General features: G+C 46.2%; 1 long non-coding RNA gene across 1 annotated transcript; it reads left to right on the top strand.

The window, feature by feature from the left end:
- Positions 1-202: 202 nt before the first annotated feature.
- Positions 203-1,078, top strand: LOC139796684 (uncharacterized). Its single transcript, XR_011726092.1, has 3 exons — positions 203-264; positions 346-443; positions 955-1,078. It is a non-coding gene; the product is annotated as an uncharacterized lncRNA (long non-coding RNA).
- Positions 1,079-23,560: the final 22,482 nt, after the last annotated feature.

Here is a 23,560-nt window from a genome sequence, read left to right on the forward strand (position 1 = left end):
TGACCTTGAACAGGACTAGCAGAGAGTGTGTGGAGTTTGTCTCCCAAACCATGAATGCTCCCACATCTTCCTAACTAGAGCTGAATTAGCCCCCAAAAATCTTTTGGTAGTAGCCAGAGAAGACTCCTGGTCCTCTACTCGTCACTGTGTGGGACACAGATACTTCAATCCCTGGCATTTCCAGGCAAATATTTAACAAAACATCTGGAAGTTGCATTCTTCTGTAGGTGCTCTGGCTGAAAATGTGTTTGGGTGATGAGCAAGGTAAAGAATGGAAAAGATACAGATCTGGCAAAAAAAAAAAAATGTTCTGCTTAAATTTCTTTTCAACATTTTGGATGGCAGGAATGGCAAAGTGACCTGGAACCAATCAGCATGACACAGCTGGTTGCTTGCCTCCTATAGATCCTCTGCAAGAATGCTTGGACTTCATGCTCTTCAAGGTCTTTTCCAGCCCAAACAACTCTGATTCCATGGGAATCCCTTCCTGAAAGTTGGGAGGTCAAAGCTAATTCAAAGGAAAGAGGTGACTGATCCATAAAGTCCGAACAGAAGAATTGAAAAACCACCCAAAGGGGAATTCAAAGCAAGCTGCTGGTTTGGCAATAACGTGGCCTTTAGCACTCCTGATTTCTGGTTGCTCTGCAGAACAGCACCAGGATCAATCCTGATGCTGGAACACATGTCAAGTATTTCTCATCTCTCAGAGAGAACATTTTCAATCCATTGAGTTCATCGAGCAAGCGAGGGAATAAAAAGTGTGTTTGCACAGAACATTCAATATTTAATAATGAAGTTGGAGTTAACCTCTGCTTTTAAGGTGCCTTGATGCTTTGGGTACTTGACCTCTACATTTTCATCCTTTAAATGGTGTGCAGGAAGGGCTGAGGAGAAGTTTCATTTCAGTGCTTCACTCTTTTGATATTTCATAATCCATTCTTGCTGTTGTTACAGGCAAAGCTTTGAAAGTCTCCAGCCAAGACATGGTGAACAGTGACTCCTTTCCCTTCTGCAAGTCATTTATTGCATTCACATTAACAGATGCTTACTGAACTCTGGTAGACTGACATGGTCAATAAAAAAATGCCTTAAGAGCAACAGTCTATAATTTTATTTTATTTTATTTTATTTTAACTCTGAGAGTGCCGCAGCTTCTGGAAAAAACAAAACTTTCTAGAGCTTTTCCACCTGAAAAAAATTTTCTCAATGTCACCCCCACCTTCTACCTGTCAGCCCCTCAGACCACCTCTCCTGATTGTTTTCTCCTCCACCCCCACAGCTCCTTCCTCTCTCCTCAGCTCCCTGCCTGCTTTTCCTTCCCCATCCCACCACCCACCACCTGATGGGCTGGAAGGGGAACTTCCCTCTCACATCAGCTCAGCCCTGGCTTTTTTTTTTTAGAACAAGGAGGAGAGCAGCACCAATTAGACCCACAAATTCTTCCAGGAGCATCATTGAGCGTGGAAAGAAACTTCTAATTAAAGACTTGTATGTGATTTCCCTCCTACTGTAACACCTCATCAGGACTTGTCTTAAAATAAACTGGTGACTAACCAGGGGAGGGGGAGATTTGGCTGAAATTTCCCTTCCTTTTTTTTTCAGGGTTATCCCTCTAGACAATGTCACGATTTTTGTTAGAAAAAAAGAATTAACTTAGAGACACTTCACCTCCCTTTACCTGCAGGAATTGAGAAGGGGGGAACAAGGAGTGTGTTGAATACAGATGGTTACAAATACTTCATGAGTCAGCACGAAAAAATATCTTGTTAGTGACAGGCACCATACAGACAAGGACATGAAATGCTTGGGAAAAGAGAAAGAATTGGGGAAAAAAAGATAAGCTGTGAAATTTCAGGGGCATTTCATAGAATCATAGAATCATAGAATAGGCTGGGTTGGAAGGGACCTCAGAGATCATCGAGTCCAACCCTTGAACAACTACCGCCACAGTCACCAGCCCATGGCACTGAGTGCCATATCGAGTCGCTTTTTAAATGTCTCCAGGGACGAAGAGTCCACCACCTCCCTGGGCAGCCCGTTCCAATGGCTGAGCACCCTTTCCGTGAAAAAATTCTTTCTAATATCCAATCTGAACTTCCCCCGGCACAATTTAAGACCATGGCCTCTTGTCTTACTGAGAGTTGCCTGGGAAAAGAGCCCAACCCCCCCCTGGCTCCAACCTCCTTTCAGGGAGTTGGAGAGTGATGAGGTCTCCCCTGAGCCTCCTCTTCTCCAGCCTCAACACCCCCAGCTCCCTCAGCCCTTCCTCACAGGACTTGTGCTGGATCCCTTCACAGCCTCCTTGCTCTTCTCTGGACCTGCTCCAGCACCTCAATCTCCTTCCTGAGCTGAGGGGCCCAGAACTGGACACAGGACTCAAGCTGTGGCCTCCCCAGGGCTGAGCACAGGGGCAGAATCCCTTCCCTGGACCTGCTGGCCACGCTGTTCCTGAGCCAGCCCAGGATGCCATTGGCCTTCTTGGCTACCTGGGCACACTGCTGGCTCCTCTTCAGCTTCCTGGCAATCCAGACTCCCAGGTCCCTTTCTGCCACTCTGTGCCCAGCCTGGAGCTCCCCATGGGGTTGTTGTGGCCAAAGTGCAGGACCCGGCACTTGGCCTTGTTGAAGCTCATCCCGTTGGAGTCAGCCCAACTCTCCAGTCTGTCCAGGTCCATTTCTCAACACCTGCTCAAGTTGGTTAATTCTCAGTAGTTATTCTCGGGCAAAACCCAGTAGAAATTTGGACCTAATCAATATGTGATACATTTTATAGGAAACAGTGTGCCTATCACAGAGCCTCAGAATCCCAGAGCTGGCATGCTTGGAAAAGACTTCTAAGATCACCATGTCCAAACATCAACATCTCCCTCTCCCCTCAAATAAAACAAAATAAAATAAAGATATCAATCTCTGTATCACCATGCCCACACCTGCCCACATCACAGTGGCTTCTTTTCCTGGCCTCCTGTGTCTAAATCATGAATATCCAACAACTTTTCAAGGATAAAGGAAGCCAAGCCAATAATTTTAGTCCCTGGTCGAAGGATATAAATCATCTGCATCCTAAATTTGAGGGTGATGAAAGGGAGCACAATTATTTATCTGCCCTGAGTCTCAGGTTTGCCTCTTGCCTTCTCAAATTAGAGGCCAGAGAACAAGAAAACTCTTTGAAAAGCAGGAGACATCTCTGCAAGTGGTGTGTCCCTTCTTTAAATGAAGCTGCCAGGTGCTCTTTGGAGGAAGCAGCCTTTGGGAAGATGGGTTGGATGGGGATGCAGCTGGGAGCAAGCAGTAAGGTAAGGTTCAGATGAATAGTCCAGATATTAGATTAAAAAAACAAAACAAAACAAAAAAACAGCAAAAAGAAACAACCAACATAAAAAAAAAAAAAAAACCAAAAGAAACAAAAAAAAAACCAACCAAACTCATCTAACCTGATGAGTTTTGACTGTAGAGGCTTCTTGTGTCTCTGGTTCAGAGAAATCATAGAAAAAAATGTGTTTTCCACCATCTCCATCCTCAGTCCTGTTCCACAACCAGAGAAAATTCTCAGCTCACCTCCTGCCCCATTGAGCTGCCTTTATCATCATGCTTTTAATTGCACTGAAGTCTTTTGAGGGAGATCAGGACTTGCTTAAAGGGATCAAATATTTTAGTTTGCCTGCAGAGGAGCATTGCTACCAGCAGAAACAAAGCCAGTGAAGGAGGCAAAAGCAATTTAAAAAACTTCTGTAGGTGGTAGATAGCCTGTTCTGGTTTATTTTTGTGAAAATGCATGCTTACAAATTATATCTGAAAGAAAAGGAACATTGTAGATTTATTTCTTATGCCCAATATCCAGTAAAAAATAAAAATAAATGAAATTGTGCGGTAGTAAAAAAAAAAAAAAAAAGAAAAAGAAAAGAAAAGAAAATGGGGGAAAAAAGTGGGAAACAGCAATTTTTTAACTTTCTGTTGAACGTTATGGATTTATGACAGCAAATTCTACAACTTCTGAGATCAAATATTAAGCTGTGTTTGATTTTAAAGACATAAAGCAATATTGCTTTTAAATTCAGTTCTTGGTTTTCAGGTAGCACTGTGTGACAGCAGCCATCAGTACACCTCAATGAGATGATTTAGGAGTGGAACTGCAGCTTCTTTTTAGACAATCTGATCCTATTTTGCATGTCTATTATAGTCTGGGAGAATTACAAAGACACATCCACTGACAAATGGAGATGATTTTTAATCCTGCAAGTATTGGTGATCTTCTCAGCATTCACCACATCAATCATTTTAACAATTTGGGGAAGATGTGGCATGAATTCTGAAAACTTGGGTTCTCAGGGAAGAGGAGAGCTCAGGCTTTGGTCTGCCAGTGCTGGTACTGGGGGGGTGAGAGGTCCCAGTTTGCCTGGGAGCTGCTGCTACTGGGAATTCAGCACTTGGAGGAGCAAAGCACAGAGAGGCCACGTTGTTGGGCTGGCTGCAGGGGGTCTGACCCTCAAATATTGAAACATTAAAGCTGAAAAGTCTGGGGTTTTTAAGCTTTGAGGTGAGGAGGCTGAGGGGAGACCTCCTGCCCATGGTCCACGACTTTCCCTTTGGTGTGAGGGGAAATCAGTGATGCAAATCCCAGCCCCTCTCTCTTCTGACTCCAAAGATGGTGGCAAAAATACAGCACAAGACTCTGCCAGAAAATTGTGGTTGCTTTGTCATTGCTTTTCTCCTCTCACCCCTTTTCTCTGCTACCTTCACCTCTCCACACTCTGGCCCTGAAGCTGCTCCAGCAGAACCAGCCCTTGCTCCTCTGGTTTTGCTTTTGGAGGAGCTCTCAGGGTTCTCCTGGCTCTGGTGTCACCTGCACTGGCTGGTGCCAGGGGGACTTTGTGGTTGAGGATGGGGTTTTTTGTGGGTTTTTATTTATAGATCACTTGGAAGGGACCTTAAGTGAGCATCTGACCACTTCAGGGTTTAATAAAAATTAAAGCATATAACTAAAGGCATAGATAAAAGGGTCTGTTCAGGCTGGAGAAGAGAAGGCTGAGGGGAGAGCTCCTGCCCATGATCCAGGACTTCAAGGGGGGTCCAGAGCAGCTGGAGACTCCCTATGGACAAGGAGTCCCATGGACAAGACAAGGGGCAATGGGCACAAGTTGCTCCTGGGCAGATTCCCATTGGACACCAGAGGAAAATGTTTCCCCATGAGGACAGTCAGAGCTTGGAATGGTCTCCCAGGGGAAGGGGGGGATTCCCCCACTCTGCAAAGTTTGAAGTCTCAGCTCCAGGGGGTGCTGAGACATCTCAGAGAAACAAGAATCTGAGAAGGGTTGGAGCAGATGGGCCTTGGGGGCCCTTCCCACCTGAGAGTCAGTGTTCTAAAAAAAAAAAATAAAAAAATCCTTGATTGTGTTCTAACTATGGATGTTTCTTCTAAATTATTTATTTATCTAGAAAATATATTAAAATAAGATTTTAAAGGTGTTCCTCCATGCCTTATCTCTGTCCTTTCCACAGGAGCCCCTGGGCTGTAATGCAGTTTTTTTGCCAGCAGTGCCTGGGCAGGGGCTGCCAGCAGTGCCCACCTCCTCCTGCTGCTCAGGGACTCTGTGTGAGACACCCAGGGTGACACAGAGATACCCTGGCTGTGGCTGTTAGCAAGAGATTGTCTCTCCTTCTGAAATAGTCATCTAGCTGACAGAATTATTTTCTCCAAGTGACCTTGCAGTAGCTACATTTTCCCCTGAAAATAAAGTTTCCCTTTGGCAGCACTCTGCCTTCCCCTCCTTTTTTTTTTTTTTTTTTATTTTAACTCCTGGACATCCCAAACCCCATCCAAATCACTCTCAGGGCCAACATAAACCTGGCTCACAGGGCTGGGAGCTGAATTTAACTCTCTGCACCTCCCTGGAAAAGTTCCTCTGCTTGACACCTCTGCATGGGGCCAACCCAGGGATCCTCGAGACCTGAGGCCACCAAGATCATAGAATCATGGAATGGTTTGGGTTGGAAGAGACCTTAAATCTCATCCATTCCAGCCCCCTGCCATGGTCAGGGACACCTCCCACCAGCCCAGGTTGCTCCAAGCCCCATCCAACCTGGGCTGAGACACTGCCAGGGATGGGGCAGCCAGAAATTCCTTGGAAAAGAGAAATCCTGCTGGAGGTTTATCTCATGTACTACATTCAGTTCTGGGCTCCTCACTATAAGAAAGACTTAGAGGGGGTGGGGGGAGTTCAGAGAAGGGCAACCTAGGGGGGGAAGGGTCTGGAGAACAATTCCTGTGAGGAGAGGGTGAGGGAATTGGGAATGTTCAGTCTGGAGAAGAGGAGGATGAGAGGAGACCTCACTGCCCTCTGCAGCTCCCTGAGAGGAGGGTGTAGGGAGGGGGGTGCTGGGCTCTGCTCTCATGGAAGCAATGACAGGACCAGAGGAAATGGGCTGGAGCTGCCCCAGGGGAGGTTTGGACTCAATCTGAGGAGAATTTCTTTCCTGAGAGAGCAGTGAGGTGCTGGGATGGGCTGTCCAGGAGGTGATGGAGTCACCAGCCCTGCAGGGATTCAAAAACTGTACAGATGAGGCACTTATCAATCTGGTGGCTGATAAGATATTGATATATATTTATTTATATATATATATATATTTATTTGGGGGGGGGAGGGGGGATGTTTACAGTTGGACATGGTGTTCTTAGGGGTCTTTTCCAGTTGTGACAATTGTGTGATTCTCCAGGACCAGACCCTCCAATGTGTAGATCCATGGTGCCTGGGGAGCTGCTTTGCCTGGAGGTGGTGCCAGGGGGGATCTGGAGACCCTCAAATTTCCTCTGCCCAAATCCAAGGCAACATGAGCCAGCTCACTCTCAGTTTCTATTTATACTCTTTGTCACCAAAAATCACACACCTTCATCCCTCGATATTCCATGACAGGAAACAAGGAAAAGGAACCTTACAAAATTTCCAGAATATTTTGGGGGGGGGGGTTCTCTACTTTCAATAAGCTGTAAGAAGAGCCCTGTAATCCCCTTCCCTCCGAGCTCTAGCAATGAGGTATAATTCACATTTACAGGCTTTACACACAGCCATGAAACCCACTTCATTTCCATCTCCCATTTAAAAATGTGCTGCTGCACAATTCACTTTCCTGGGCACTTCTTGCCATGATGCTTTCAGAAACCTCAAAACCATTTGTCCTGTAAAACAAACAAACCAACAAGAAAGGAAAGGAGAGGAGAACCCAATATTTCTGTTTGCCTTGGCAGCACAAGTGATGGCAAATTGCAGAATGCTCTCCTTGAGCTCTCATTCCCCAGCCCTGCTGTCATTTCTGAGCTGGGGGCTCTCCAGCTGCTGCCGAGTACCAGGTGCATTGCAAATTATTCATCTCTTTTCTCCTCTGAGTGTAACCCCTCCTGGTGCCTTTGCCTTTGTCAAGCCTCAAGTCTGATGTGAGTGAATGTTTCTCTGGGAAGAGCTATTCAATTCTCTCCCCCAGATTGCCTTGACTGCTTGTCCCTCTTTTGTCTGCTTTCAGTTCTTGACCAAACAAACCCATTTAGAGGCAGAGATGGCTTTTTCTAACAATGAACACCAAGATGAATATGGTTGCAAATTGCTCCAGTAATCACCAGTGTTTGCAGGGGAAACTTCAGCCTTGGACTCATTGGGTCAGTGGACAAGAATAATATCAGTGCCACGGAAGGGCCCTGGGTAACAACTCATGTTCCAGAAGGCAAATATTGAATTCCCAGCATTGTGTTTGCAGTAAATGGGGTGTGAGCTGAAACATGTTTGATTTGTACATTGAAGCTTTGAGCCATGGCTGCTTTAGAGTTTCTTTGCACTGCTTCAGCAAACACAGACATCTCTCTCTCTCTCTCTCTCTTTATGTTGTTTTGGGGTGTTTTTTTCTGGCTAAATAGACAGTGAAGCAAAGGTCAAGTACAGCAGGAGGAACTCTGGTTCCTGCATCCCTTGGTGGAAAGGTTGTGGTGTCCCTTGTCAATACAGGATCCCAGACTGGTTTGGGTTGGGAGGGACCTTAAAGCTCCTCCATTGCCCCCCCTGCCATGGTCAGGGACACCTCCCACCAGCCCAGGTTGCTCCAAGCCCCATCCAACCTGGGCTGAGACACTGCCAGGGATGGGGCAGCCACAGCTTCTCTGGGAAACCTGGCACAGGGGCTCAGCACCCTCACAACAAACTATTTCTTCCTCACATCTCAATTTCCCCTCTTGCAGCTGGAAACCCATCCCTCCAGGCCCTTGTCCCAAGTCCCATCTCCCACTACCAGGCACAGCTGGGGAGCCTGGGTACCAGGCTGGTACCTGAGGAGCCTTAATGCCCCAGCTCCATCCCAGTTGCCAGTAATTCACCCAGTAAGATCCCTGCAAGAAAGGCCCCAGCTGCCTCACAGCTCAGCCATAGCAAACATGACATTTCTTGGAGCTCTTTCCCAGCCAACACCTCCATCACCCCACTCCACCTTTAACATGGGGGCTGAATGGGGCCCAGAGCAGGACACTTGTCATGAGTCAAGTTGTCCCAAAGAGCACACCAATCAATCCACTTATTTGGCCAAAATGATATAAATCTATCCTGCACTTTGATGTTAGAAAATTTTACTTGGTTGGCAGTATTTGTTCTGCTGGATGGCACTCAGAAAAATCCATCTTGGTCCCCTGGAGCACCTACCACTTACTGAGTTTATGTCCTTATTACCAGAGACATCTGGGAATAATTTCTTGGCAACCAGAAATGTACTCAGGAACCATTTTTCTTGGTTGAGGTCAAGCTTTTTTAGTAAGCAATAAAGAACTTGTTCCTGGGCAAGGGTGGCCCTTGTGGTTTTGGTTTGCTTTGATTTCCTTAGGAAAATCTCCCCAAAAAAGTCTCAGCATGTTTGCACTGAAAAATTGCATTTAGAAAGCTGGTGTGGTGTCCAGTGCTCACGGAGCCCAGGATCCACCTGGTACCCAGTGAATCTTGTAGGGAGCAGTGCCCAACATGTGATGTCCCTCAGATCCTGGACACATTTTTGTCAACAGCTCCAAAAAGGTTGGAGATCAGAGCTCTGAAATACTCCCAGAGTGTGATGGGAGTATGTTTGTTAATACATAAATCTGTGTTACTTGTGATAGGACTAGAATAAGGCACAGGGACCTCACAGGGGCCCAGATGTCACCTTTGGCTCCATCATCACTGTCCCCCAGCCAGAAACACTGATTTGCACAAAACAAAGTGTGCAAGAAATGATTCTGCTCAGACTAAAGCAAGACTACAAGTCCAGGGGTGCATCCACAGAGGACCTGGCTCTACAAAAAGTCTCCAAGAAACTGTGAGGCAGTGTTGGCAGATGGGTTCAGGACCTCCTTGGGTCTGGAAGCCCTCTGCTTACCTTTGCACTGTGATGCTAATAAGCTGAGCTCCCCTGTCTGAGCTGTAAATGTAGTACTCACCTGACCAGTAAATCTGGTTTGCTTGAATTTAATCCTGGCTCAGCCTCAGGAAGGCTTTGGATTATCAGATCCATCCTCCATTGTGCTGTCATCTCCCTCAGCCACGAAGTGCTGATTTTTCCCTTCATAATGACAAATAAGAAAATGAGTCACAGAAAATATTTCCTTTACCTTATCTCTTCTAAGGGGAAAAAAAAAAAAATAACCTGACTGAAAATGCTCCAGCTGCATCCCTGTATATGAAGTAGTGTTTATCACCAGGAATGCTGTTTCTCATCAGCTGCTCCTCAATAAGCCAGCCCTGCCATTCACGTGTGGGTAGTGATCCTCCTCCTGTTACAAACTGGTTCTGGCTCTTCCATGACAAATGTTAGACACTTAAAAAACAGATTTTCTGAATTTTAGCTGTATTCAGCCAGGCTGCTCCTAAAGAGAGCATATTTTTAAAGGAACTGCTTGACACACAGGCAAGCAAGGTATCAAGGTAGGAATCTCTCCTCCCTTAAAGAAATAATGAAAATTTAAGGAGATGGTGGCATTGTGGTTTTCCATGTGCAGACTACAAATGCCCAAAGCATCTTACATTTTTTTTTTATCATTTCTGAGGATTGAATTATGTATCTTTAAAGGGAGCAGTGAATGAGTTGGGTTCTTATCATTCAAGCTGTGCTGCTCCATCACGGGTACAGAGCAACCTCTTGCTACCTGTGCTGCTCTCTGAACAAAGGAACTGGGATGATTAATGTGTTTGGAATCAATTCTGTTTGTTAGAGGAAAGGGACTTGGTCAGGATCTTTGGTTTATTGGCCAGGCTGTCTCAAGAGCATTTGGTATTAGTTCTGTCCAGTGGAGTACCCAGGAGTTCATCAGGAGAAAGTGAAACAACAATCAATGGGGAACTGAGACTTGGGAAGGAAATAAAAAAATCAACCAGCAGGGATATTTTTATAAGCCAGTAGGAACAAGAATCATTTCCATCTTCTCAGCTGGTTTGCATTCACTGGTGCTCCCTGGCACGATGCAGAGATGCAGGTAACCATGGTAATTAAGGCTAGCTGCAGTTTGGAGAAGAACAGGACAAATTTGGGTAGAAATGGTTTCCCTTCACAACCCATATGGAAAAGATGATTCACCTCAGAGAAAAGAAAATTCTCCCACAGGAAAAAAAAAAAAAAAAAAAAAAAAAAAAAAAGACAAGGTAAGAATGGCCAGGGAGAAATGTCAACCCTGAGATATTGTGTCCAGTTCTGGGCCCCTCAGTTCAAGAAGGACAGGGAAGTGCTTGAAAGAGTCCAGCGCAGAGCTACTGAGATGATTAAGGGAGTGGAACATCTCCCTTATGAGGAAAGGCTGAGGGAGCTGGGGCTCTTTAGTTTGGAGAAAAGGAGACTGAGGGGTGACCTCATCAATGTTTTCAAATATGTAAGGGGTGAGTGTCAGGGAGATGGAGTTAGGCTTTTCTCAGTGGTGACCAGTGATAGGACAAGGGGTAATGGGTGTAAATTGGAGCATAGGAGGTTCAAGTTGAATATCAGAAAAAATTTTTTTACTGTAAGGGTGACAGAGCCCTGGAACAGGCTGCCCAGGGGGGTTGTGGAGTCTCCTTCACTGGAGACATTCAAAACCCACCTGGACACGTTCCTAGGGGATGTACTCTAGGGGGCCCTGCTCTGGCAGGGGGGGTTGGACTAGATGATCTTTGAGGTCCCTTCCAACCCCTAGGATTCTAGGATTCTATGAGAGCTCCAAGCCCTGCTCTGAACCCAACTCTCTGCATCTCGTAGGCACTCACAGCTGAGCCAAAAGCCAAAGAGACTCCAGCAGGTCAGAGCTTGTTGTTTTTCCTCATCTGCTGTCAAGGAGTAGCTGATTAGAGCACATCAAGCTTCTGATGGAACAGTCAAGGGAAATTTTCCCAATTAGCTCATTAGTACAAATCCCATCGGTCTGCCAGTTTTGGCAGAAGAAAAGGAGGCAGAAACCAAGTGATTCTGCTGCTTTCTTTGAAGCTGCAACTATTTCATGTTCTCTGTCTTCTTTTCACACATAACTGCTGCTTAAAGAGCCAAAGAGCTGAAAAAGAGGATGGAGAAGCATGGACACAGCATGGACCCAGCATCCCTTTGCAGGGCAAGGCTGCAGCCACCCTGCTGTCCCCTCCTCAGCCTGGGGGCTGTGACTTGCCAGGGAGCTGTCATCTAATGTCACCTTTTCCTCTCAAATTGGAGAACCTGATGGATTTGGGCAGCTCCCACACTCTGTGGGCAGCCCAATATTTTAGGATAGAAGTTCTGACAGCCTTCCAGGTTGGTGGGCTTGGAGCTTGGGGTGACTTCAGCCCTTGGGAGCTTGGATGGATTGGATCAGAAGATGAAATCAGTTATAGGGAATTCCTTCCTCAGGCTTGCAGCTCAGTTTTCTGTATATGGGTGTTACAGGAGCTCTCTCTATCTCTGATTCTTTCAAGAGGATTTACTGGGAGCCCCAGTGCTCCTCTTACACCTGTGTTAATATCACTCATGAGAGGTTGCCAGGTTGCTGGGTGCATCAAGAGAAACGTGGCCAGAAGATCAAGGGAGGGGATTCTCCCCCTTCTACTCTGCACTTGTGAGTCCCCACCCCAAATCCTGCTCCCAGTTCTGGTGTCCCCAGCACAGGAAGGACACAGATCTGTTGGGATGAGGCCAGAGGAGGCCACAAAGCTGATCCAGGGGCTGGAGCAGCTCTGGCAGGAGGAGAGGCTGAGGAGCTGGGATTGTTCAGACTCCAGGGGGACCTTAGAGCTGCCTTCCAGTACCCTCACCATGAACCAGCACAGGATGCTCAGGGTGCCTGTACAAACCAGAATGAAAAGGATCTCAAATCAGATCCATTCCTACCCTGTCAGGTGAATAAGCAACTACTCGTGGTCAGAAACCACTTTGCCTTGGGGGGGAAAAAAGTAGATACCCAGTCCTGGAACTGTCAGAAGAACAGAGATGAGCTGCACCTTGTTGCAGCCCCTGCATCAGCTGCTTCTCCAGCAGCTCTCCCAAGGGAGGACCAGCTCACTGCTCCCTCAAGCATTTTCATCTCCTGAAAAATCTCTCAGGAGGAAGCCAGGTGGGACCAGTTTCTCTTGCTGCTTGGACATACCCAGCTTGGGGAGGATGTCTTCAACTCCAAGAAACAAATCCAAGTTTGTCTGGTGGAGAACCAAGCCAGAAGAGCAGCACATTTCCTTGCCAACCCCATCCTGAGTACAGAAGGAAGGTGCCCTCAAGGTGCCCTCAAGGTGCCCTCTACATTTTTTTGCTTCAACCCCAGATGCCTGATCAACTTTTTGCTAACGAGGGTGTAATTTAAACTCTAATTTTTTTTATTTTTGGTCTAATAATTTGCAATCATTTTTTTTTCTAGTTGCCATCTCTGACCTAGATGCCACCTATAACCCTCTGTGGGTCACTTTATGCACCTGCACCACTTTTGCCCAGCAAGGATGGGGTCTGACCCCTGGGGTCTGCAGTGCCTCTTACTCCTTGTCTCTGTCTGTGTGCAGCTTGTGTGTAAACCCTAAGTAAGCCAAGCTCTTGGGGGGTACTCTGGAGGAGTTACAACAGTTGTACTGTAAGCAATACTGAGGAGCTTGCAGCTGCCAGAGCATCATGGTGTAGCAGCTGCTGAACTCTCCTGCTTTTAAACCCTGCTCCTGGCACTCAGGTGGCAGAGAATTGTATATATTTACTCTTAAAGGTCTTTTTTTTTTCTTCTCAGCACTCTTGGGATTGTGGCAAATACTTCTCCATTTCTGAGGACAAGTTCCCATTTTAGATGAGAACTTTGTATTTTATACCAGACCTCACCAAACCCTGTTGGAAATATCAAGCCCCTCTTCCCATAGCACAGTAACTGCCTTGCCTCTGGCTACCAGCTTTAAAATACTCCTGGAAATATTTTCCATCCAGGAAATACTACCTTAAGGACTAAGGACTCAGTGATCTTGAAGGTCCTTTCCAACCACGATGATTTTATGATTCTGAGGAAGCTTTCCCATGGTGTAAATCAGATTCCCTCGTGTGGCCTTTCCCTGCCTGGTCTCTCCTGCACAGATGGGATTTCCTTTGCATCTGTCACCTCCTCCTGGTAGCTCTGACAAGAAGGTGACAGCCATGCCCATCACTGGGTGATGTCCCATGGTGCAGAGGAGACCTTGTTCCCAGCTGGGCTGGCTGAGGACTGAGGGTTGGCTACCAGTCCAAGCTTCATGCCCTGTGTCTCACATCCCTGATCACCCTTCCCCAAAGGCCACCAGTCTAGGGGGACCCCCAAGCCATCCCTCTGGCTCCATTTGGTGCTGGGGGTTTGCTGCTCACCAGCCATGGGTGGTTGGTTCTTGCTGAAGCCACTGCCCACCCCACTCCTGAGCCAGGTTTGTGTCAGATGTAGCCTGAGAGAAGCAGGAATCTGTTGTCTGATCTTGCACCTTGGATAAATTTCTGATGCCCTCCACTTTGCCCTTGCCAGAAGCATCTTCAGCTGTGTCCCCAAACCCTGTGTCCCCAAACCCACGTGTCACGGGAGGCCAGGACAAGGCAGGCTCTGTCCTTTCATCACTCAGACCACTTCTTACAAGTGTTTCTCTGCTTTGATGCTCACAGTTGGTGATGTTCTAACAGTTTTATTATTATTATTATTATTATTATCATCATCATCATCATCAGCTGTATTTTCCTCCATCCTCATTGTTTGCCTTCTGAAAACATGGTTTCATTAATTTAATCTTGCGCTGCAGAAAATTTTATGAGATCTTAAAGAAACTCCATACTGTGCATTAATTTCTTTCCACATAATTGTATTTATATTTCAACAAATAGACTTGAGGTACATTATTATTCTAAAATGAGTGCTAATGGGTTTCAGCACTTTCATGCAGCTAATCGTGCATTTATTTCACAGCTTTGATGGCTCACAAATACTTCCATTTCTTCATTTACATGAAACAACTGTGAAGAATAAATTAAATGGCTGCTTATTTCATCTCCAGATTTCTCCCTGAAAACTCTACCCAAACAGCCCACTCTTGCTGCACAAAGAGTAATTCCTTTGAAAGATGGAGACCCCTTGTTGGGAAGAGAATTCCATGAATGAAAAGCACAATTTTCCATCTACCCCCCAGCCTGGGAAAGAAACACAAAACACCACAGACTGAAATATTGCTCCTTTAGCACAAAAAACCCAAAGGATTTTGTGTGGCAGGGTGGACACCAACTTGCTGCAATTTGCTCTCCAGCCAGGTCTCAAAGGACTGGAGGAGGAAGGAGGGATGGAGATGTTCAGGAGAAGGTTGAGCATCACCCAGGAGCTGCAGAGATGCTGTGCTTCCAACCTGGGGTTAAATGCCCACTGTAATTAGGGTATTTAGCTGGTATTTAGCTGGTCCCTCATCTACTCATGCCAGATCCCTATAGCACTGCTGATGTCCTACAGGGCAGGCCAGGAAATGGTGGTGATCTTAAATAAACAATTGTCTCTGAAGGACTCTCAGGGTTTATCCCTGCCCAGCAATGAAACCCAGTGCCAGGTGCTCCCTGGTCATCCCCATCCCCTCCCTGATAAAGGAAGGAGAGAGAATAAGGGAGAGAGACTGATGGGTTGGGAACTAAACTACTCAGCTTTGATGGAACAGGAATGAGAAATAGGAAAAATTACTAAATCTATACAAATAGACAGGAAAATTGATCCCAGGTTCCTCCCTTTTTCCCCAATAACTCTCCCATCCCCACTGAGGCTGCAGAGCAGCCCTGGGAAAGTCCAGGCTGGAATCCTGGGGTCAGCAGCAGTTGGGAGCTGGAGGCAGGAACACACAGATTCAGGCTGGGATGGATCAGGAGCAGAGGCAGAGGAAGGGATGGAATCCTCCCAGGATGCTGAAGCAAACAGGGAGAGGGGAAGAAGGGGAAGCAGGAAGGGGTTTGAGCCTGGTGATCCCTCCAATTTATGCTGAGGATGAGGTGTATGGGATGGAATCCTCTGTTTGGTCAGTTCTGGTCATTTCTCTTGTCTGTTCCTCCCCAAAGGAGGTTCCAGGTGCGACCTCTTGACTCCTTTTCTCCTTCCAGAGGGCAAAATGTTCCTCAGAGCTGAGCAGTGCCCTTGGTTCTGCACCCCAGGCTCTGGCTGTACCTGTAAATATTGAGTGGGATCAGTCCCAGGAGCAGCCACTGCCTGAGAAACTTGCTGTTCATTTCAGCAGTGCAGCTGCTGACAAGAGACTGAGCTGAAAGCAAAAGGACAGGACAGAAAATCCCCTTTATCCTGGCCCAGAGCAGAACAAGGACAAAAAAAACCCCCACCCTCCAGAGGAGCAGTTCTTGACTCCCTGGTGTCTTTTGCCAGCTCAGAGGGTGTCAGATGTGTGGAGGGAAAAGGAGGCACAAAATCTCCACAACATCCTGTACTAGAAACTGCAACCTGAGAAGTTGCCAGCTGGGACTTGCAAGGAGAGAAGCAGCACAGAGGGACTTGGGGGTCTCCAGTCCATGTTTGTTTATCCCTTGAACATCCACCCCTTGCTTCCCTTGCCTTTTTGTTCTTCTGCTGTAGTGCTGAGTTTTGGAGAGTCTGGGATGTTCTGGTTTGTGCTGCTTCACTGCCAAGCTCCAGATGTCCCAGACAATCACCAGGGATCTGGGCTTTCTCCAGGATGTGGGTGTCCTCCTCGGGGGGGGGACAACTGAGCTCAGCTCACCTGAATCCAGAGGCAGCAAAACCCCAACCTCACCTGCTTGGGTGAGCTCTGCAAGGAGCAAAGGAAAATGGCTTCTCTGGGGGACCCTTTGGTACCAGCTGGGGTGCCTCTTCCTCCTGCCCCAAATGTCACCCACTGAGCCACAAAAAAGAGGGATGGCAGAGCCTGAGCCACTTCCCAGGGCTCACTGAAGCCATCCCTAGCTCCGAGGAGAAATTCCAAGGAGATTCCTTCTTCGGGCAGGAGGATGGGAGATTGTGCAACACCACGAAGCAAAAAGAGCTCCCACCACCCTCCTCCAATAATTAACAGTGTGCTTCATGTCTCCTTGTGCTTATGGAACCATGACACTGACCTTCCTCTGAAACACCACAGCAACAGCACCAAGATCTCTGGACAGGAAGATCCCAGCCCAGTGATTGTCTCTTTTGGACCATGTTCCCACCTCAATGGCCCCACAAAGGTCAGATTTGGGGGATTTCCAGAGTTTTCTCAACCCTTAGCATCACTCAGCTTCTGTGAGGATGGTCAAGTCTTTAACCTGCTGGCACAGTGCTACCTGGCCTGAGTTCTCCCTTCCACAGTTTTCTTCCAAGGAATTGGAATATTTCCTATCAGGTATTTCAGATCAGATCATAATTTTTTTTTTTTTTTTTTTTTTTTTTTTTTTTTTTTTTTGTGGGTGTGTGATTTTTTTTTCTTCCCTTTGAAGAAAAGTGGAGAGAAGGAATTAATCCACAATAGCATTGATGAGGGGAAGAAAAGTTAATTGAAAAATATAATGAAAAAACTGAGCTCATTCTGCCCTCTGTATGCAATGGAAACATTGATATTGACAAAGAAAAATTAAAATTTGCTACAGAGTTCAAACACACTGTTAATATATGTAGGATGATAATGCACAGAATCCTTGGTAAGGAGCCTTAGGGCACACACTCTGCTTATGCAAATTTTATGGAAAACTACAATATTAAATACTACATATTCTATTTTTTTATTTTTTTTTTAGCAAACTTAGTCTGGTAAACACTTCAGTCCGAGTTTGACTTAAATTTAGGGCTGTTTTCATGATAGGAAGAGAAAAAAAAAAAAAAAAAGGGTGCTGAAAGCCAAAGCCTAGTGGGATGAGGGTTTTTTTCTGGTGGGGAGCAGCTCTCCCACATTCCAGATGCTCTTCCCATGGCCAGTAGGACCATGCCAGAGGGTGTTTCTCTGCTCCCAGCAGGATGGACACAGCCCCTGAGGCCAGGATACCATCACACAATCCAGCAGAACCTTTGGAATGCCAGGAAAGATTCAAAACATCCAGACCTCCCTCTCCAACCTCTAAGCTGTGCTCCTGGGCAGGGCTAGGAAAAGGACCAGAAGGGAAGAACGAGGCCAAAACTGGGTCCAAGAGCTCTCAGGTTTGGTCGGGATGTGCAGTTAGAGGTGTGTTGGGGGTGGGTGTTGGGATCCAGGCTCGTTGTTGCCTCCCAGGAGATGCTGGAGCAGCTGATGGCTCTGCTGCCTCCCTCCCAGCTCCAGGGAGAGGAGCAAGGATGCTTGGCATGACTGGGGCTGGAGAGACTTCTGCCTCTTCTCTCTCCATTTGCCCCAGAAGTGGTGGAACTCAGGTGATTCAGCCCCTAACACAGTATTTGATGGTAGGTGGCACTAAGATCACCATAAAGAAGGGGTTTTCACACCCCACCCTCCAGCTGGCACACCAATAACTTTGGTGCCAAATGCCCACAGGTGGTCAATGGGGCCACCTCAACATCAGGAGTGGGAGGAATGAGTCAAATCCCACCCCAAGCCCAGTGGGAAGTGCAGGAAGAAGGCTCAGAGATGCTGCAGGGTGAGTCCTGGGGTGAAGCCCCCCCTGTCCCAGCAGGGAGGGGGAAGATCACCTCTGCCCTTTTTTCTCTGCATGCTCCTGCATGGAAAAGCTCTGCTCAGCCCCTGGGGATGTGCTGAACCCAGAAAGTCACATTTCCCACCACGTTTTCTCCTGTAACCCCAGGATTTCTCACTAAATTTACTCCTGCAACCCCAGGACCTCCCTTTCTCCTTCTAAATTGGCTTTGAAGCACTTCTTGAATTTCCAGCATAAAGCATCACCATGTCTGGCTGTGCCATCCAGGGGATTAAAAGCAACAAACCCCACACAACCTCTTCATTGACTCCTCTAATGCCTGAGCTGGATATTTTGTACCCCTGCCCAATTAATTTTGTGCAGGGTGGCTTCTTTATTTCTTTTTTGTGTGTTTGGTTTTTTTTTTCCCTGAATGCAAAGTCTTTTTAAAAGATCTGCTAAGAAATTCATTCACTTTGCAACGCAGCTGGACTCACTCCAGCCAAATCATTACATTTCTGTAGTGCTAAAAATAAAGAAAAGCACTTTATAATTGAAACAACCCACACACAGAGCAAGATTTCTCCCCAAGAGCCTGGAGGGGAACCAAAGGCAGGTTAATCTGCACCCTGGAACCCAGTGTTTCACATCATTAATACATAATACAAAATGTTATGTATTTTTGAATAGATTCCCTGCATGTTTGACAGTTGACACCGTTGTACATTGAAAGGGTGAGATGCAAAATGACAGCTTTTCAGCTGTAGTACAGCTGCAGCATTTCTGACAGCCATTCCTCTCCTATCTGCCTGTCTCATTTCCCAGTGAGCTCTGAAACAGGCAAGTGCAGAGCCTCTCTTTATAGCATCTCCATTTCATTTGTCATCTCTGCAAACCTTTCCTTCTCTCTCCCCCAAACCCTCCCTGCACTCAGATGCTGCAGCTCCCAACTAATGATGGGGGGAGCCAGGAGCAGAGAGATCCCAGAGCTGGCTCCTTGTGCACATCACAGATCCAGGGAATGTCTGAGGTTGTGAGGGAGCTGAGAGCTCCTCTCCTCCAAGCTCCTGCCATGCCCAGGGACACCTCTCATCCAGCCCAGGTTGCTCCAAGCCTCATCCAACCTGGCCTTGAACACCTCCAGGGAGGGGGCAGCCACAGCTTCTCTGGGCAATCTGTTCCAGAGGCTCAGCACCCTCCTCCTGAAGAACTTCTTCCTCAGCTCCAGCCTGAGCCTCTTCTCCTGCAGTTTCAATCCATTTCCCCTTCTCCTATCCCTGGACACTGAGGAAAAGTTTGTTAAGGAGAGGAATTGCAATGAATCATTTCATCTCCTTCAGTTTGGGAAAGCTCAAACGTGGCAATAATAATGAAATGTTTTGATACTCTCCAAAACATCCCTTTGGATAAAACTAAAAATGGTTTGACTCCCCCAGCAGGGATAAATGCAGATTCTATTCCTGTGTCCCTTTTGCCTACTTAGTTTTTACCAATCCCCAACATTGTCTTCTCTCTTTCCCTCACCCCAGTGAATTCCACAGATCCTTCAAGAAACCCTGAAGTACATCAAAATTCCCCTAAAAAAAAAACCCAAAAAACATAAAAAAGGGTGTGTTTTGCAGTAGTTTCCTCTGTGCTCCCCTTGGCTGATGGGGGATGCTCCAGCATCCCAGAGGGAGGGACCTGAGGAGCATGGAGAGAGCAGGAGCTGAGGGTGATGAGAAATCAAGAAATTCAGATTTTTTGGAGACTGAAGATTGATATGGTCACGACAGAACAGGTCTAGGTGGGTTAGCAGTGTTAATTTAAAAAAAGAAAGTCCCTCTGCAGCCTTCCTGGAGGTTCCCTTCAGGTACTGGAAGGCAGCTCTAAGGTCCCCCTGGAGTCTTCTCTTCTCCAGGCTGAACAATCCCAGCTCCTCAGCCTCTCCTCCTGAGGCTCCTGGACCAGCTTTGTGTCCCTACAATTCCATCAAGTCCCTGTGAGTCACTCTGTGGATTTCTCTGTACTCCAGGTTTACACCTGGGTGTCCGTGCTCACCCGTGGATCCTCACCTCTGCTTTGCAGGCAGAAAGAAAGAGCTGTGCACACAAGCATTATATAAATAGTATATTTAGAGTATAAATCCATATCCATGAGTGCCCTGGGGCTGGCACAGACCTGCTCTTTGGTGGCATTTGGAGTCCCCCTCCCCAGAGGTGCAAAGGGAAGGAAAACCCAAGAAAACTCCAGTGGGGCTGCCTCTGCCTGGCAGCTGCTGCTGCCACTGAGGACCTTCTCACTTCCAAAATATAAATGGCCTTAAAAAGCCATTGATTTCCTTTCTGGAGCCCATCAAAAGGAGTGGAAGGAAAGCCACCAGCCAGGCCTTGGATTGCACCCACAGCATGTGGTTCCTCCTTCCTGGAGGTTCCCTTCAGGTACTGGAAGGCAGCTTTAAGGTATAAAACATCCTCAGCACCCATTTGAGCACAAAATCTCAGAGCTGTCATGGTTGGAAAAGACCTTTAAGGTCACCACATCCAACCATCAATAAATCCCTCTCCCAGTAAAACAAATAAAATATATTTATCTGTATCACCATGGCCACTAGAGCACATCCTGAATCTACAGAGTTTTTAAACACTTCCAGGGCTGGTGACTCTCTTTGCCTCAGTCAAACTGATCCTAAAATCACAGAATTTCTGGCTCAGGTTCCCAAAGGAGTTTAAAGGAGTTAGGATATATCTTACTAAAAAGAAATGCTCCGTGAATGCCCGAGGCTTCTTATTTTGGGTGATTTTTAAATTTTTTTTTTTTCTTTTTTCTTTTGGGATCTCTGTACCCACCAGGACATTCTGCCCCAGTGCATCCCAGGTCAGCAGATAGTTAGTGTAAGGACAGATTGCACTGCATCAAAGCCTCTATTGTAAAGAGACAAAACACCAAAGAAAAAAAAAAAAAAATCATTTTCTCCCAGCTGCTCTTCTTTTTTGCCAGGCAGGCAGGTGAAAACTGATGGATCATCCTAATGTATGGGTGAAGTGTCCAGTTTTGAAGCCAGCCAAATCCCATCCAATATCAGCCAGAACTCTCTGCTTTGCATTTCTGACTTTTCTGCCTCATTACTTCCAGCTTAACTAACACTGAACCTGGATCTGGATGGCAGTTTTCCTCTCCTAACTGTATTTTCAAAAAACATATATATTTTTTTAATCTACATTACAATTTTCTCATTAAGATGATAACTAAATCTTGCACGTTTTGTCACTCTTTTCTCACCCTTCTTCCTAACCATAATAAGAGATGGACTTGATCTTAAAGGTCTTCTACAAACAAAACAATTCCAGGACTCTACACTGCTGTCCAGCCCTGAGTGGGTTTTTTTTTCCTTGACCATGGGGACCCAATTAGGTCAGCAATTTCTAGGTTTTGTTAATGTTTTTCTCTGGTTTTGCTCCAATAAGTTGGAAGGAGACAATTGGAAAGTCATCTTCTGATAGTGTAATAATAATAATAAAAATAATAATATAGTAATGTGCATATAATAATAATAATAGTAATAATAATAATAACATTATAATAATAATGTTGTAATAATAATAATGTTGTAATAATAATATAGTTGTAATAACAACAACAAGAACCACTTCTAAGGCTTTTAGTAGGAAATTTAGATATATCTATTAGAGCCTTAGTCCTTGCATTTCCAGGTGCTGGGATCATGGATATCCATAGAACAGTTTTGGTATTTCTGGACACCCAACCCAGAAAGCTTTTATTCTTTATAAGAGGGTAGATAACTTGCAATAAAATCTCTCCCTTTCAAGAGCTGATTGGGTCATTACTTTTCCTGCTAAAGGAATCTCTTGCTGCAGGAGCAGCCTGGATTTCTAAGGGATTTGTGGAAGTATTTCCCCCTTTCTGCATCTTTTCTGTGCTCAGCAAGCTCTGCAGGGCAGTGGATTTGCCCTGGGTGGATTACAGCTGCATTCCCACCAGATCCATTTCTGATTCCCAAAGCTATTTCTTATTTTTCAGGGATGTCCTTCAGTCCAGGAAAAAGTAGTTTGTCCCCTTGTCTCCAGCTCCCAGGGGAACATCCCCACTCCTCCTTCCCAAGGGACCCATAGCAGTTTCTGGTGCTTTTTCTGAGCTCCTCTGTGTTCAGCTCCAGTTCAGCTTCCAGTCACTTTTTCTGCTCCCCCCAGGACCTTTTGTCTGCTGGGTCCTTCATTATGCTGCTCTCACTGAACTAACTCAGCACATAGCAGCAATTTGGATCATTCACCTTCCAGCTTATCCTTGGCATTCTGCTGATTCTGGTGGTCTGCAGTTTGCTGTCCTTAGCTCTCAATGTCACTGCTCTTAATGTCTCCCCCCTGAGAGCAGGAGCCAGAGCAAACGATCTGGGGATGCTTTCTGCCATGTCCCAAGGTGGTCTTTTGGTCCTCAAGGCTTTTAAAACTTCATCTCCAACAGAAGTGTGGTCTGCAGGCAACCAGTTCCTTGTCTCTCCAGGCAAAAATCAGAATATTCCACGTCTGATACAAGGGAGGTGATGCAAACTGATAGGATGCAAAGGCTGATGAGAATCATGGAATTTCAGGTTGAAAGGGACCCCCAGGATCACCTGGTCCAACCCCTCTAATGTTGTTCATATGAGATGTCCCAGCACCCCCTCGAGCTGAGACTTAAAGACTTTCCAAAGTGGGGGGAATCCACCAAATTGCATTTTAAAAATGGCATTTTTTGACTACTTGTAGAGAAGGAGCACTGCCTGCCTGAGCAGACTGGCACCTGGCTCACTCTTCACCTGGAAATGATGCAAGGTGTCCAAGGCACATTTTTTTTCCTGCTTGGTTTGTAAGCTTGAAGCTGCAGTGTTCTGAGCAGAGGAGAAAGGACTTGCCCATAAACCCTCAACACACACAATTCTCTGCAGACATTTATTCCCTCAAATAGGCAGAAAACCAAGAAAAAGTCCCTCTTTTGTAAATATGCAGAGATAAGTGTAGCAATAAAGAGCAGCAGGGCTAAAAGGCTTTCAGGGATCTACAGCAGGGATGAGGTTTTACTCCCCCAAGATAAGGCTGGAGCACCCATTGCATCAGACAGGAAAAAAAGAAAGGGTTCAATGTCTCCTTTTCCCAAAAAGAGGAGGTTGTTCCCTATTTCTGGGGGACCATTGCTGTTTGGTCTCCAATTGAGCCCCCACTTCTCAGCAAATCTTCCTGCCTGGGCTTCCTTGAATCCCTTTAATGAAGGGAACATGAAGGGGGAAAAAAGGGGGAAAAAAGTCTAAAAAGCAGCTTTAGTGCTTTCTCTCTAGTTCTCTGCTGCTTTGGGCACTTCTGAAGGAAGCAGAAGTTGGGTTTTTGGGGCTTTTATGTCTGAAAGATGCATTCTTCCCTGACCAAAAGCTCCCAGAGCCATTAAAGCAAACGCTTCATACACGTAACCCATGGGCAGAGACCAACCACAGACCATTCACTGAATAAAAAATGGAAAGCTCAGAGCTTACCAGTAAATCACTAATAGGCAAATTGTCAAAATCCAGCACTTTGGGTAGTTGGGTT

The sequence above is a fragment of the Heliangelus exortis genome, chromosome 5 (genome assembly GCF_036169615.1).
Source record: "Heliangelus exortis chromosome 5, bHelExo1.hap1, whole genome shotgun sequence".
Lineage (NCBI taxonomy): Eukaryota > Metazoa > Chordata > Aves > Apodiformes > Trochilidae > Heliangelus > Heliangelus exortis.